We start from the raw sequence: 18,435 nt of genomic DNA on the forward strand, positions 1-18,435 counted from the left end.
AGCAGGCAATCCATTAATCAACTAGTCAGACTCCAATAACATTTTTTTTTTAATTTTAATTAAAAAGAGATATGCTTCTCAATTTTTTAAGTGTGTGTGTGTGTGTGTGTGTCATACCCTGATTTTGGTCCTGAATTTTTTTCCATCAATCATTCATTTTCTTTCCTCCTCATGACCATTTCATCTGGTCATGAATCTATCCACCTACACGGATTATTTAGACATTGCCACTACTTGCCATTCCATGACTATTAGATTTTTACCTCTCTATTTGGCTTTAGATGTTTGATATATTTTAATAGAATCAGTTGCAATGTCATGACTTTCATTCTCATGTTTAAATTTAATCCATGTTTTGTCTCTCTCATAGAACGTCATTTTCCCTTTCGATCTTAATTCAAAGAGATTCCATCTATGTTCCATCTCATATTTCTATATATCATGTTTAAATTTGCATTCACATTTTTTCATTCACATTGGAAAAGCTTCCATTCATCCATACACATACTCATTCATATTTTAATTACTTCATTCATTTTTACCACATCCATTCACTCACAGCCATCGTTCCCATGGCAAGTGGATTAACTCATAACCTTTAAACATCACCACTTGAATACATGAAGTCCACAAGATACAAGGAAAGGTTTCTTTTGACCTGCTACGAGAGACGTTAACTTTTCCATTCACAACAATGACATATTCTTTACAAATCATAAGTTTGTCCAAAGCATACTCAATTTACAAGAGAGAAAAACAGTTAACACCCAAATTCAAATGTGATAAAAATAATGGTCAGAGATTTTGCAGCAACCACGTTCTAGAGGTCGTATTGAGTTTGCAAGCATAAACATAATTCTTTATTTTTCATGACGGAATTCAAAGCAGTGCTACAAGTGGCATAAATGGAAAAACTGCTACACCTATTACAATCCTTCTGTGAGAAAATGGAATTGTATATACAAGATGCAGACTTTGTAAATAGAGAAAGCACAGAAGTATTATTGTTACAAGGGATTATCCGTTCTTGAAAAAAATAAATGATATTGCAAAGTACGGTATTCTTGTGAAATTGATGAAAAAGGTGGCACCACTGTGGCGAGATGGCACTGCTATTCCCGTACGTCTATTGTTGTGTCGTTCCATCGTTGTTGATGCATCTTATGGGAGTGATAGATCAGCTTCTAGCTGTTGAATCCATCCATATTACCGACACGCTATGTTGATGACATGCACTTAACATCTCAAATGCCGGCACACTATGCTGATGAGAAGCACTTTCCACATCAACACTCTGGTACGCCAGGAAGATAAAATCTGTTTGCCACATCAAAAGACGAATACAACAGATAAGACTCATAAAACTTCCAAAACAAATAGTGTGAATAGTCCAGCTCAATCCAGTTATGTTGGCTCAGTTCCCACAGGACAAGGAAGGAGCGCCGTTCAGGATACAGTTATCTGGCTCAAAGTCTGAGTAGGATTTGGCTTCTGTTAAATCCCCACATTCGGTGGACATTAGTTCCTCTACTGCGACGGATGAAGATACCGCTAATGATGATCGGCACGTCGTATAACATTCTCCTGCAAAAAAAGTGGTTTATCTCAAGTCAGCAAAGTAACAGAAGACACGAATTGTAAAAGGAAGTTCAAATAGAAAAGGTAAGGAGAGCGTGGCAATAAGTCGTTCTCGTTTCATAGTCGTTACTGCAGTAAGAAAAAGCAAAACAATAAAGTCATATCCAAGCAAATTCAGCAGTGATGAGTCGCCCGCGAGTATGGTTGTGAACCTACAGAACAAATTACGCAATAGCAAAGAGTTACCAATGTAATGATTGAAAATGGTGAAAGAAAGGAACATAAACCAAGCGAAGATATTATCACATACCAAAAGTTAGGAAGAAGCAAACCTGCAGGGTACACCATAAACCATTGTTTTTTTTTATCCAATATGAGGTTGGTGAGCTTTGAAGCAAATGCACTTTCGCAGTGCCTTCTATTGCCTCAACTGTATTCTCAATCTCTTCTGCAGAATTCCTGCTAATTTATAGTAGCAGATCCTAAGAACAGGGATACTAGAAACGGTGATGATGCTTTCTATCGGCGCAAGGTGCCAGGAACGATAACGAGAAGAGGGCAGTTCTTCACGATGTCACTAACTTTCATCTGTTAAGATTGTAAGTTGCCAAGAGTCTACCATCTATGTCTTTGCACCTTTGAGATAGGCCTTTGTCTATGGATGCTCAGATGCCACAACAACTCTTGGTGCAGTTGGCAAGGCTTCGAGAGTCAAACGCCGCGAAAGGGTTCATGTGATTGTGGCTGCAAAACACAGTTCTGTTGCTAACGTTGACCACAAATTACAGAATATGGTGAAAGATGCAAAGACCGCGAGAAACAATAATTCAAGTCAGTTTGGTAAGTTTGTGGAGATTCAATTTAATAAAAAGGGAAGAAGTGAAGACAGCAGGTCTTACACAATATATAGCTTCTTCTACAGATGAGGTGATGGTATTGCTACAACGAGGAAATCAAAACCGAACCACATAACCAACTCGTGCAAATGAGACGTTTTCACTTTCCCATGCAATTTTGCAGCTGTGGTTGAATTTCGAGTTAGAGAATGCAACAACTGATGGTGTTACTCCAAGACTTCATTGTGACAACAAAGAATGCCCGTGATGTTCCAGATATTATGCCATTTGGTCAACTGCCAAGTTACGCTTGAAAGGTCCTCAAACAATTATGATTACCTCATAGACGAGGGTACCAAATGCAATGCTACATCAGACTTACTGTTGGAGCACAATCGTGAGCTAAGCATAGTTGATCTCTTGTGCTACTGATTACACTTCTGCAGAAAAGCAACACCGAAATACAAAATCAATGAAGGCTCTTTTAAGAATACACAAGGAAATAAGACCCAAGCTAGTTGCATGTGCTGCAGAGTTATCATCTCCGTATCCTGATTACGCGATAGGTTATGGAGTCGCCTGTCATTTGATCGCATCTTCCTTGGCCTTTTGGTCGATGTATGGTTGAAGCCCAAGTATTTATCACAATCTTCTTGCCAGCGTACAGAGTACTTCATTATTGACTCAGGACCCTGCTACAACAACACCACAAAATCAGTGTAAATTTCGAAAAAGGAGAAGAAAGCAAGTCCTATTTTCGTCTAAGTGGGTTCACAGTGGTGAAACCTTTCTCACCGGCGGTAAAATTTCACAAGCAACCCAAAAGAAGAATTAATACAAATTCAAGAGGAAAGTACGTGGTTCATATTACCTTTTCCAGATCAAAACGTCAAATGAGGCAGACAAAGCTGAAACACCTTAAAGCACTTCCAAGAGATACCCTTTTGATCTCCATAAGCCGAATCTGAAACCATAACATGGTGAGTATAAAAGGAGAGGTTAGGTAGCGCCGAAAAAACCCTAGAGAAGAGAGAAAGGTTAGAGAGCGGAGACCACGAAAAAAAACCTAAGAATTTGGACGGCTACTGTAGCGAAACCTAGTAATCTTTCACCGAAAAATCGTCTCCTCCTTCCACCGGCGATTGACGAAGCGGAGAGGTGAAGAACAAGTGACAAAGGTGAGTGCTTTTTGTTAATTTCTTTGAAAGCCACGGGTTTGTTTGTATTTGTTTGTGTTTAGGGTACGGTGCGAGAGTTTGAGAGATTGAATGAGGTCGAGAGATTGAGAGAATGGAGGATGTCTTCGTGAGGAAGACAAACATATTTTGGATCTGATACACTTTCTCTCACTTCCTTTTCTTTTATTTATTTTTTAAAACAGACAATTAAAACCCATTTAGAACTTAATGACCGTTGGTTTTTCCATGCAACCTTTCATTAACTTTTGTCTGCTGGTATTAATGTGTTGTTATTCCCACCCAACAGCCAGGCGGCTAGGGTTGATCTTTGGGATCCCTCTCACCATTTTTGTGGGCTTTGATTAGTCCAACAGACCATCTCGTTTTAGCTTTTTTATTTTAATTTTTATTTTAATCTATTCTTGTTTATATATTCAAGTTGTTATTAAGGTAACAAATGAACACAAGTGGCTGAGTGGAGAGGAAGTAATTTCACTTTCTTTAGTGAGATGGGTTCGATACTTGGGAATAGCATATCTCCATTTGTTTTATTTTTTATACTTGTTGTTTTATTTAAATCTTTTATAATTTCTTACTATAACTTACAAAAATAATTTTCTTAAATAATTCGAATGAAAAAGGACCATTGGAATCTAGCATTCCGGTGGAACCCTGAATTATTGATCTCGGGGCTTATGTCTCGTTCTTTTAAATATTCGTCTTTCAAACTCAAAAAATACTTGATTCCTACCTTAACACTTTTTCAATAAAGATGAAAATGGAACATGGTGTATACCGTGCACTCCTGAGATTAAGATTCAAGGTGGATGCCTTACCTATCTTAGCTCTCGCCATCGTCTAAAATTGTAACGCGGTTTCTTCAAACCCCCTTTCTCAATCAAATTCAAAACACTTAATCTTTATTAAACACTTTTTCAATAAAGATGGAAATGGACCATGGTGTATACCGTGCACTCCTGAGACTAGGATTCGAGATGGATATCTCGCTCATCCAAGCTCTCGCCATTACTCAAAATAAATCCAACCCATCAAACTCTTTCTCGCCGCCGTGCGATTAATCAAGAAAACCTTTTTCATAAACGAAAGATATATTGTCTTAAGGTGATGCAAAACAATGTTTCGGCCACGATTGTTGAGTCGAGATAAGTGGCGTTTTTCCGAATGATGATTTATAAATCCATTCGATGTGTGGTATACGTCCGCTCCTCATCTGTTTTGGGTAAAACAATGTTTTCATCGATTAATACAATATAGCTGTCGCTAAAATCGACCAACAAACAAACATTTTTCTACCCAGAACTACGTAAGCCTTGATTTCTCTATTGAGATACGTAGGAGCAGGATTTGTAAATCTTGTCAGGCCCATTAATAAAAAAAACTTAGGTTTAGTCCCCTTTATTGCAAAAATCCAAAAACATCTTATCTTTTCTTTTGATCCTATTATTTTTTCCCTCATAATTACTTGAGAAGACTAACATAAGCTAACATTCAAAACGAAACTAACTAAACGGTTCCCGTTGAATACAACGGATGTGAGGGGTGCTAATACCTTCCCCTTGCGTAACCGACTCCCGAACCCTGATTTGGTTGCGACGACCATAATCATTGTCGTTCTTTCTTGGGTTTTATCAATATTTCCCCTTTCTTTTTTAGGAATAAATAAAGTTCGGTGGAGACTCTGTTCAGTCCATCATTGCGAGCGTGCGATTGCGCTTCGTTGAAGTCGTGTTCTCATTTTTCGAGGTGCGACAGATGGTGACTCTGCTGGGAATATAAAAAGAACATCCCTAAGTGAGTCAACCCTAGTTCAGTTAAGTTTTCGTATGTGTGTTAGCTTTGTTTGTTTATTTTTCTTCCTTTGTTATATGCTTTCTTTATCTCTGTTTTATCTCATTCTTATATCTGTATATATATATCTATGTGTGGGTGTTAGGATTTTGATATCATGAATAAAGCTCTACACTCGTGCTTTGAAAAAAGAAGAGAGAACACATAAGTTTAGAATTGGAAGTTGTGTAGTGTTAGTCCCCAAGGGCCACTCCTTGCGTGCCTAGCATGAAAACTCCCCTAGAGTAGACCTGTTTGTAGATCTCGTTATAAGACGGCTAGCCTGTTGCATGATGTTGATTCATGAAGGGTCCATGACTCTAGGACCCCCTCTTAGAAACAGTTTCTGCTTTGGTGGTTGCGTAATGTTGGACTCCAAGGGCCTCTCCTTGTTGCACCCAACATGAAAACCTCGCTCAGAAGAGACCTTTCGTCACTCTTGTCATAAAGCGGCTAGCCTGTTCCATGATGTTGATACGATTATGGTCCATGACTATGGGAACCTTATCAAAAACGTAGAAACTATCCTGTGAGTGGGTTTATGGGTAACCAACTTAGAACTATCTATTAAGAAGCCTACCAAATAGGGTGTTTTGAGTTACCTTATGATATCCCAAAACCAAATACCATGCATTCATGATCATTTGCATAACATCATGACACTCATACAAAATTTTGTTTTCAGGGAATTTTTGAATACACAGTTGCTAGCACAAAAAGTTTGTAATGGGTTCAGAAAGAAGGAAAGCATTACCATTCAAAGCCAAAATGCCAGATATCGCCAACATATCAAGACTTTTGAATGAACTTCCCGCATGCTTCAGGGTGACTTTGCAAGGAAAGTTTGGCCATATTTTGGATCTCCTCTCAGTAGATGTTCAAACACCAGCCATCACCGCTTTAGCTCAGTTCTATGATCCTCCACTTCGAAGTTTCTTATTCCAAGACTTTCAGTTTACTCCAACCTTGGAGGAATTCGACCGGCTATTGGGATTTTCTATGAAAGGAAGGACACCGTATAATAGAATTGGTCAGGTACCTGAGGTAGAGATGCTAGCCCTTGCACTCTACATCCCCATATCTGATGCATTGGCTAATTGGAAGAAAAGGGAGAATCTCTTTGGTTTTTGGAGGGCTTACCTAGAAGAAGAAGCAGAAAGGTTGTTTGTGATACATCATTGGGATGCATTGGCAAATATACTAGCTCTTCTCATATATGGGCTAGTATTGTTCCCAACCCATGAAGGTTTTATAGATTCAGCTGCCATAAGTATCTTTTGGGCCGTTTGGAAGGATAAACAAAGTTTGGTTCCTCCACTACTAGCTGACACTTTTCATACTTTGCATACTCGACATTAAAAGAAGAATGGAATGTTAATATGTTGCCTTCCATTGCTCTATAATTGGCTTATCTCATATGTGTTCAAGCCTAATGCTCACATCAGTGAAATGTCCAATGGGGAGTGGGCAAGAACTCTGGTGTCTTTGTCTGGTAAGGATATCATTTGGTACCGACACAAGCTGAATGTTGAAGAAATCATTATCAGTTGTGGTAGTTTCCCAAATGTACCACTAATAGGATCTAAAGGTTGCATCGACTACAACCCCATGTTAGCTTTGCGACAGTTTGGATACCCTATGCGTGGGAAGCCCGATGATAAAGAGTTAGAAGAGATGGTTTTGAATGATATGGGAACCAGTGATCCTTTTCTCCTCCGTAAGATCATTCGATCTTGGGAAAAGGTGCATACCAAAGGAACAAAATTAGTAAAAAAGAATGATGCAGCAAGGGTTCCTTATCAACAATGGGTCTCGGAGAGGATCAAAGTTGTGAAGCTCCCTTTTTCTATAGAGATTCCTCTAAAGTCTACTTCACCAGAACCAGTCCCTGTTTCTCTTGAAGAGGTGGAAGAACTTCGAGCCATGGTAGTTAAACTTGGAAAGGAAAAAGATGATCTGCAATCTGAATTCTACAAAGAAACTGGGAAAAATATGATTCTCAAAAGGAAGAGTAACCAAAGGAAGGAACTTTTTGAGGAGAGTTGTAAGAAGAACAGAATTGAGCAAGATCTCAAGGAAAGAGTCTTGGAGTGCCTAGATCAGGCTGATAGTGGATTAGGTTCACTCCGTGATGAGTTAGCTAAGGCTAAAAGAGATGGACAAGAGTGGAAGCGTTGGTGGGACCTAGCCACTAAGCAAAAGAAGGAGGTAAGGGAGGAGCTTGAAGCCCAAATACAAGAACTGAAGGAGCAACTTCGAAGCTCCGAAGCTGAAGTGGTGCGTGAAAGACGTCTTAAGGAACAAGCCCAAAGAGCCTCTCAAATATGTCCTAAAGCCTGGGAAGAGAAGTCTGATGAGTTGAATACCAACAAGGAGCTAGCTAGTTATTGGAAGAAACAATATGAGTCTCTGAAGAGCCAAAGCATGGGTTGGCTAAATCATAGGAAGCATTTGAATGAGATATTGGATGAGTATGAATGCACCATCAACCTTCTGCAGCCAAGTGTTGATGCATACCGTACGAAGTTGGCTAACCTCATAGAGTTTTGTAATGGCGTGGCCATAAACTTACCATGGAAATTAGAAAATGCTCTAGAGGACATGGATGAAAATAACACTCATCCTTCGGCTCGTGACCTTATTTTGCTTTGCGAAAGGATGATGCGAAGATTCAAAGAAGAATTGAAGGTGCACAAAGAGCGAGTTGCTAAGAAGACTCTTTAAGTTGTTTGCTTCGTGTTATTTCCAATTTTTGTATTTGGCTTAATGTTTTGTACCCACTTTAACTGTATACTTCGTACTCTTTGGCTCCATTGAATGAATGGGTATTTAATTTTTGCATCAGCTTCTGACTATTGTTTTCTGTTTCTGTTCACATTACTTTCAAAGTGCGTGCTCAACAACTGCAACGTTTATAAGAATCCCTAAAAATAAATAAACATAAAATGCATTCATACATACATTCATGCATTCTCCATATACATAAATAAAAACTCATTCCGTTTTCTCTATTCAGTTGTTACACACTGAGTCCTCAACACCACTACAACACCAGAGCCAACGCTCGTCAAAGAATGGAAGATCAAGAATAAGAATTGGAGAGAGTAAGCTCAGAACTCGAAGACCTACGAGGAAACATGGGTCAAGTCATGGAGATACTACAAGTCATTAGGGCCAAATTGGACACCCAAACGACGGTCGTTTCAGAAATCACCGGTCCTACGATTGAACCCCAACCTGCAAGGACAGTACCAACCACTTGGCCAACCTATGGTTTACCTCCTGGTTTCACACCTCCAGTTGAAGGCGGCCCTGGTTTTGCACAATCCACTCAGCAAACGGTTCCTCTACCAACCATCAATGAAACTCATCCCGTGGTCCACACGTTCGCACCACCTCTTGTCCGTGCACACGTGCAACCTTATTTTGAGGATCAACAACATGCTCCGGACTTTTCGGACGAAGAGGATGAAAGGCAGGAAGACATAAGAGGGATGAAAGAGAATTTCCAGATTCTTGAGAAAAGGTTAAGGGTTATGGAAGGTGACCAAGTTTTTGGTGCTACTGCTAAGGAGATGTGCTTAATGTCAGGTCTTGTGATTCCTGCAAAATTCAAGACCCCAGATTTCGATAGGTATGAGGGCCACTCATGTCCTAAAAGTCACCTTATTATGTACTATCGGAAAATGGCTGCGCACGTAGAGGACGATAAACTTATGATACATTGCTTCCAAGACAGCTTAAGGGGTGCTCCCTCTAAGTGGTACTTAAGCCTTGATCAAAGTAGAATTCGTTGTTTCCAAGACTTATCTGATGCTTTCATCCAACATTATAAGTATAACATGGATATGGCCCCAGATAGGAGGCAATTGCAGCATGTCCCAGAAAGATAACGAGTCTTTTAAGGAATATGCACAACGATGGAGGGAAGTGGCCTCGCAAGTCGAACCACCCCTTGCTGAGAAGGAGTTAGTAGATTGGTTCATGGATACGGTAAAACCTATGTTCTATGAAAGGATGGTGAGTAGTGTATCTGCAAGCTTCTCTGACTTGGTTGTCGTGGGCATAAAGGTCGAGCTTGGATTGAAGAATGGAAAAATGATAACCACCTCTGAAACATCTGGTAATAATGCCAAAAAGTTTCCCGGAAGTTTTTAAAGAAAGAAAGAGGGTGAAACGAACGTGGTATCAACCAACCAAAGAAGGAGTCTTTCATGGAAGAAGCAACATCAATTTGCTCAGCAGCAACCAGCTTATCCAGTACAATATGTTCAACAACCGTATGTGGCAGCAGTCACACCAAATTTCAACCAGTCACAAGCTCCTGTCTATCAACCTATTCAACAAGCACCAGTATACCAGCAAGTACCCACGCCGCCTGCTTATCAACATCCAAGGGCACAGGCTCCCCGTCCACAGAATCCTCCAAATCAAAATAGGGTACAAAGAGGTAGACTTCCATTCGCTTTAATCCCTATGACGTACACTGAGTTGTACCCATCGTTACTGCGAAAAGGGTTGGTGACTCCCAGACCTTTGGGTCCTTCACCAAATCCCTTACCCCCATGGTACAATCCAGATGCCCATTTCCTTTCCACGAGGGTGCCCCTGGGCATGATCTAGAAGGATGTTATGCTTTGAAGCATATTGTGCGAGAGCTGGTTGAGAAGAAGATTCTTTCATTTCGAGATATCGGACCCAACGTAAAAAGTAATCCTCTGCCGGCGCATGGTGATGTTAATGCCATCGAGGATGCTTCTGATGTTTGTATAATCAAAAACGTTAAAAATTTTAAAACTCCGTTTCTAGCACTTCATGCAAGATTGGTGGGAGCTAGTTTGATTGATACATGCCACGACAACTGTGAAGAATGTGTCATTCATCCGAGGGGATGTAAAGTGGTACGAACTAATATTCAAAACTTGATGGATCAAGGTGTTTTGCAAGTTTGTGGTCCAACAACAAACGAGGAAGTTTCAGTCATTGAACCCGTTTTCAATCTACCAGAACCAGTTGAGATAACTTATCACAGAAAAGATGTTGTTCATCCATCACCCGTGGTAGTTTGTATGCCTACCCTCTTTCCTTTTGAAAGCACCAAAGCGGTACCCTGGAAGTATGACATAACTGTGGTAGATGGAGTGGTAGATGGAAAACCCAAAGCTGCTGAAAGTGAGAAAGGCTTGGAGAATGTTGACACCGATATCACTAACATCGCAGGGACGAGCAGGATGACCCGCAACGGTCGGATTTATACTCCCAATATTAATATAAACCCTCAAGAACCAACAAGGGAAGCTGCGACTGTAAATCCTACCCCGAAGTATGGAGGGGCACAGCCGGCAGTGCAAGCAGATGAAGCGAGTGAGTTTCTAAGAATAATAAAGAAAAGCGTTGTTGGTGTAAGCCCTAGAGGCCAATACTTTTGGTACTTGTATCGAATTATTTAAAGGCATTTTCTTTATTATGGTTGATTAATAAAGTCCCTGGAATAGATAGTCCGTTTAATGTATTAAGTGTGACTTAATCATGAGAACACATTAAACATAAGGACATTATTCTTAAAGTATCCGTAGTCGAGCTTTAGTGTGAAGTGGGATAACATTAAAGCATTAAGACTATTATGTTTGTAGACTGATGATCACATCTCATGGATCATGGATAAAGAGTTATCAAGTCTTAAACATAGGTATGAATATTAGGAGTAATATTTATACCGGATTGACCCGCTATGAGAATACTATATAGAAAGTTATGCAAAGTGTCATAAGTTATTCTCATGGTGATAATAGTGTATACCACTCTTCGACCTGAAACCACTATGGATCCTAGATGTAGAGTCGAGTGCTTTATTGTTGAGCCAACGTTGTCCGTAACTGGATAACCATAAAGACAGTTGATGGGTACTCCACAAAGCATGCTGAAGGACATGAGTGTCCTAGATGGAATTTGCCCATCCTGCGTAACAGGATAAATGTCTATGGGCCCAATATTGAACTGGACAAGGGTGTCACGGTCTATACCTTGTGTTCAATATAGACATAAGGGAAAAGGGGTAATTATACACATAATTATTATCACAGGAGGTTTTGTCAGATCACATGACATTTTCGTGACTTGGGTAGCAGTGATGTGTTGCTAGATACCGCTCACTGTTTATTATGTTAAATGCGTGATTTAATATAATTGCCAACGCCGCGAAAACCTATAGGGTCACACACAAAGGACGGATTGATGAGAGATAGAGTAACTAAGGAACACCGTAAGGTACGGTGCACTTAAGTGGGAGACGAAATATGGTAAGGTACCAAATACTTAAATGATTTTGGGCATATTATAAGATATGGGCCAAAATACGCTTAAGTGGGCTTTTTAGCTTGAAGCCCACACAAGTGGTTCTATAAATAGAACCCCTTGGGTAGAAGCATTGTCACTCCACTTCACTCAGACTGAAATTCAAGTAGAGACTTGGAATTTTGTTTCCCTCTTTCTCTCACTCAAAGCCTTCATTCATAACAGCTAGCACTACGATTGAAGGAATCCGTTCGTGTGGACTGAGTAGAGACGTTGTCATCGTTCAACGTTCGTGATCGCCCCGTGGATCTGTATCAAAGGTTTTGATCATTATCAGAAATCTGCACCAAAGGTTTGAATCGCCACAAGAGGTAACGATTCTATCACTGATCATGGCCATTCGTAAGGATCACTAAATGGAGAAATTTTTAAATTCCGCTGCGCCTTGGATGGAAATTCTCCAACAAAGCGACTACAAGATAGTTGATCAGTTACATCAGACACCGTCAAAAATATCTATCTTGTCCTTGCTTCTAAATTCCAAAGCTCATAGAGAGGCTCTACTGAAAGTGATTGCTCAAGCTCATGTTACCCAAGATATAACGGTTGGCCAATTCAATGGGATGGTCGCCAATATCACAGCCTGCAACACTCTAAGTTTCAACAATGAAGAGCTACCCAAGGAAGGGAAGAATCACAATCGCGCCTTACATGTATCCATAAAGTGCCAAGAAGATGCTCTGGCCAGAGTTTTAGTTGACACTGGATCATCCCTCAATGTTCTTCCAAAGAGGGCACTTGCTAAATTATCTTACCAAGGTTCAGAATTGAAACCTATTGTACTTGTGGTAAAAGCGTTTGATGGTTCTCGGAGGACAGTAGTTGGGGAGGTAGAGCTACCAATCCAGATCGGACCGCATGTATTCCCCATCAATTTCCAAGTCATGGACATAAATCCCGCTTACAGCTGCCTTTTGGGACGTCCATGGATACATGCTGCTGGGGCAGTGACTTCTACTTTGCATCAAAAAATGAAGTTTGTTGTCAATGACAAGCTCGTCATTGTCTCGGGTGAATAAGATTTTATCATCAGTCAACTCTCCTCTTTCCGTTATATCGAGGCTGATGAGGATGCCTTAGAGACCTCTTTCCAAGCACTTGAAATATATAATGCCACACTGGCTGAGATGAAGGACCCTATTGCGAAAACCAGTTTGTCATTCGCCTCTTTGAATAGTGCAAGGTCAGCTGTTGAAAGTGGAGGTTCTGCAGGTTGGGGGCAAGTCATCAACGTCAGCGAGAAAAATGATCGTTTTGGTTTGGGGTACAAGCCTTCTGCTAATGGAGGAGCCCTGGTCCCTGCAAAGGACCGCGCGCGGAGCATACAAGAAGTTTTCCTGAGCACAAGATTTATCCATGGAGATCAGGTTGGTGCAGTTGAAGATGACACTGAAGATGGAGAAACATCAAATCTGATATATCGGTGTGAAGCAGCCTTGACAAATTGGGAAGCAGTTGAGATTCCCGAAGTTTTTCCTGTGTCAAAGTAATTGTGTTTTCCTTTATTTTTTGAAAATCCTTAGCTCTGCCCAAGGCTAATGGATCATTTGTAGGGCCCCTTTAAATTTCAAAATCATTATGATAAATAAAGAGCATTTTGTTCAAATTCTTATCGTTCATTCATTTGTTTTCCTTTCCTTAAAATGGCAATCCTTTCAAAAAACTACAAAAATATTTTTAATTCTTTTGCATTTTCATTTCCATTTTTCTAAAAAACCATCATTAAAAAACATGCAGAATAATCAATAAACCAGTTGAATTCGATGACCCCACTACTTCCTATAACTTTGAACTCCCCATCTACCAAGCGGAAGAGGATAATGAGGAAGATTGTGATTTCCCTGAAGAATTGGAAAGGCTGCTCGAGCACGAGTCAAAGGCCCTTCAGCCGCATCAAGAACCAGTGGAAACAATCAACCTTGGCACTGAGGAAGACAAGAAAGAGGTCAAAGTTGGGACTACACTTGGGGCAAGCATCAAAGAAAGATTGATCAAATTGCTACAAGAATATGTAGACGTATTTTCTTGGTCGTATCAGGATATGCCAGGTTTAGATACTGATATTGTTGTCCACAAGCTACCACTACAGCCAGATCACCCGCCAGTAAAGCTGAAGCTCCGAAGAGCAAGACCCGACATGGCTCTAAAAATTTGTGACGAGGTGAAACGTCAATTTGATGCCGGTTTTCTAGCAGTTGCAAAGTACCCCCAATGGGTAGCTAATATTGTACTAGTACCCAAAAAGGATGGCAAGGTCAGGATGTGTGTTGATTACAGGGATTTAAACAAAGCTAGTCCAAAGGACGATTTCCCCCTGCCACATATTGACACTCTGGTAGACAACACTGCTAAGTTCGCGGTCTTTTCCTTTATGGACAGATTCTCGGGTTATAATCAAATTAAGATGGATCCAGAAGACATGGAAAAGACCACATTCATCACCCCTTGGGGAACATTTTGCTACAAGGTAATGCCATTCGGTCTCAAAAATGCTGGGGCAACTTACCAAAGAGCAATGGTCACTCTTTTCCATGATATGATGCATAAGGAAATTGAGGTTTATGTAGATGATATGATTGCAAAATCCCAAAGTGAAGAGGATCATATAGATCACTTGCAAAAGCTATTTGAGCGTCTTCGGAAATTTCGACTATGGCTGAATCCTGCTAAATGCACCTTCGGTGTCCGATCTGGAAAGTTGCTTGGTTTCATTGTTAGTCAACAAGGAATTAAGGTAGATCCAGACAAGGTCAGGGCAATACAAGAAATGCCTGCTCCACGTACAGAGAAAGAAGTTAGAGGATTCCTGGGACGTTTGAACTATATCTCTAGGTTTATATCTCATATGACTGCTACATGTGAACCTATATTCAAGTTACTGAGAAACGATCAGGCAGTTGAATGGAACTCTGACTGCCAAGTGGCTTTTGAGAAGATCGGACAATACCTGCAAGAGCCCCCTATTTTAATTCCACCTGTTCAGGGGAAACCACTCTTTATGTACTTAACTGTGCTTGAAAAGTCAATGGGATGTGTGCTGGGACAACATGACGAAACTGGCCGAAAGGAGCATGCCATCTACTATCTAAGTAAGAGATTTACCGATTGTGAAACCCGATATTCACTCTTGGAGAAAACTTGTTGTGCTTTAGCATGGGCCGCTCGTCGTCTAAGACAATACATGATTTGCCACACTACTTTGTTAATCTCAAAAATGGATCCAATAAAGTACATCTTTGAGAAACCTGCTTTGACTGGAAGACTCGCCCGTTGGCAGATGTTACTATCTGAGTATGACATCCAATATGTATCTCAGAAAGCCATTAAAGGAAGTGTGTTGTCTGATTACCTGGCAAACCAGCCCGTTGAAGACTACCAGCCGTTGAAATTTGACTTCCCTGATGAAGACATTATGGTAGTAAAAGATTGTGAAATCCCAGGACTTGATGAAGGACCTGAACCCGGATCTCGGTGGAAGCTCATGTTCGATGGTTCCTCCAATTACATGGGGCATGGTGTAGGAGTTGTTCTATTGAATCCGAATGGTGGATACACTCCTTTCACAGTAAGGTTGTGTTTTGATTGCACAAACAATATAGCAGAATATGAGGCGTGCATCCTAGGCATTGAAGCAGCAATTGACCTCCGAATCAAAATCCTCGAAGTATGTGGAGACTCAGCCTTGGTGATATACCAAGTCAAAGGCGTATGGGAAACCCGTGATAAAAAGTTGATCCCATACCGTGCCTATGTCATGGAACTAATAAAATACTTTGACGAAATCACTTTCTGTCATATCCTGAGAATTGAGAATCAAATTGCTGATGCTTTGGCTATGTTGGCTTCAATGTACCAAGTTAGATTCCATAATGAAGCGCCTCTAATTCAGATCAAGAGGAAAGTTGAGCCTGCCTACTGCCAGTCAGTTGAAGAGGAAGCCGATGGTAAACCTTGGTTTCACGACATCAAATGCTTTTTGCAAAATCAAGAATATCCAACAGATGCAACAACCCTTGACAAGAAAACATTGAGGAAGTTAGCATCCAAATTCTTCTTAAGCAATGATGTGTTATACAAGAGAAACCACGACATGATTCTGCTCAGATGCGTGGACGGACGTGAAGCGGACCTGTTGATCAAGGAGATTCATGAAGCATCCTTTGGAACTCATGCCAATGGGCATGCCATGGCCAAGAAGATTTTGAGAGCCGGTTATTACTGGTTGACCATCGAATCCGACTGCTTCAATTATGCTAGAAAATGTCATAAATGCCAAATCTATGCCGACAAGGTACACGTGCCTCCGACCCTACTAAATGTTTTGACGTCACCTTAGCCGTTCTCAATGTGGGGCATTGACATGATTGGCGCCATTGAGCCTAAAGCTTCCAACGGTTACCGCTTCATCCTGGTTGCTATTGATTACTTTACCAAATGGGTAGAAGCCGCCTCTTATGCTAATGTGACAAAACAAGTGGTTGCACGGTTCCTCAAGAAAGAGATCATTTTCCGTTATGGAGTTCCAAGCCGGATCATCACAGATAATGGGACGAATCTGAACAATAAGACCATGAAAGAATTATGCGAAAGCTTCAAGATTGAGCATCATAATTCTTCACCATATTGTCCAAAGATGAATGGTGTTGTTGAAGCCGCTAATAAAAACATCAAGAAGATCCTGCAGAAAATGGTGAAAACCTATAAGGATTGGCACGAAATGCTCCCCTTTGCACTACATGGATATCGGACTTCCGTCCGCACTTCAACAGGGGCAACCCCGTTCTCTTTGGTATATGGGATGGAATCAGTTCTCCCAATTGAAGTGGAGATACCTTCAATGAGAATCTTGATGAAAACCAAGCTAGAAGAGGCTGAATGGATTCAAAATAGATTTGATCAGTTAAACCTCATAGATGAGAAGCGAATGACTTCTTTGTGCCATGGACAGTTATACCAGAAACGACTCAAAAGGGCTTTTGACAAGAAAGTACGTGTTCGGGAATTTAGAGAAGGGGACCTCGTGCTCAAGAAGAACTTGCCAATACACAAGGACTCACGTGGGAAGTGGACTCCCAATTATGAAGGCCCATATGTTGTGAAGAAAGCTTTCTCCGGAGGTGCCTTGATTCTCACAACTATGGATGATGAAGAGCTCTCGCACCCCGTGAACTCTGATGCAGTTAAAAAATACTATGCTTAATAAAAACCCGCTAAGTCGAAAACCTGAAAGGGCGATTTAGACAAAAAAGGGTATCCCAGTGGACTGAAAACCCGAAAGGGCGGTCCAGGCAAAAGTTAGGGATGAATAAAAAAAATGGCAGCTCCCTAAGTCGAAAACCTGAAAGGGCGACTTAGGCAAAAAGGAGCGTCCCGGTGGATTGAAAACCCGAAAGGGCGATCCAGGCAAAAGTTAGGGGCATAAGGCATAAACTGCATCAGTTGTTATTGATTAACACTGAAGAATCTGAGGCGGAAGATCAATCCCGTTACTCCCCTTAGAAGCAAGGTTTTGGGGAATCATATCTATTGGGGATGCTAGTGGTCACTGAATTCAACGTAAACCTTTCCTTATTGCCATTTTCCAAAAATTGTAACATTCTATGGAGCTACGCCATTTGTGTGCTACCATTCTTGAATAAAATACAAGTTGTGCCTGTTAATCATTGTTAATTGTGTTTTTCTATGTTTTTCTTTGTTATGCAAAGTGTCATTTATTTGTTAATAATGAAAATTTGAAACTTGAAAAAGATTTTGAAACTTAGTTAAAGGAACAAAAATACTTTGATATATGTGAAAATCAAGAGAAAATCATTTGTTTTCCCGAAAGTCTCAAGGTTGCATAAATATTCCTGGATCACCAACAAAAATCTCCATGGAACACAACTTATTAATCCTCTGGAAGGATGGACCTTTGGTGATTCATAACTGTCAATCATGATAGAATCTCCTCTGGATACGCCTGTTAATTGTACGGGTTTGAGTTATTGGTGTTGAGGAATCAGAATCCCTGTAAACAGTCCATACAAACTCCCAGTCTGCCTATTGTCAACATTGCATATCATGATGATTCATATATCATGCATAAAACAAAAAATCAAGTCATGCATGGTTCAAAGTGTACTCTATGCCCATGTGTGTGACTCCTTCGGTCCTGTTATTGGTTGTTATCCCTTGACCCAAGGACCAGTTGTTTCTAGTATCGTTTCAAAAGTTCAAATCGTCGTTGGCATCACGGTCAGTCTGTTTGTAAATACATTTGTAATTGATATCTGAAGTTTGGTTGTCGCCAACATCATTTCAAGTCCAACTGTTGTTGGAACCAATCTATTAAAAGTTGGTTGTAATCCATTGCTTACAGTCAAAGTCCAATTGTTGTTGGCACCAATCTGTTAAAAGCTGGTTGTAATCCATTGCTTACAGTCAAAGTCCAATTGTTGTTGGCACCTATCCGTTAAAAGTTGGTTGTAATCCATTACTTACGGTTAAAAGTCCCATTGTTTGTTTGGCACGTACAAAGAGTTTAATTACCCTGCCTTTCCTGATGGTTCCGTGAAAGTCATGTATGACTCATCATCTTGAGGAATTCCCAAAAGCTTGGAGGTTTTTTGTAACACCCTTCTAGATACCCCAAATTATTTCAA

Source organism: Lathyrus oleraceus, chromosome 6 (assembly GCF_024323335.1).
Source record: "Lathyrus oleraceus cultivar Zhongwan6 chromosome 6, CAAS_Psat_ZW6_1.0, whole genome shotgun sequence".
Taxonomy (NCBI): domain Eukaryota; kingdom Viridiplantae; phylum Streptophyta; class Magnoliopsida; order Fabales; family Fabaceae; genus Lathyrus; species Lathyrus oleraceus.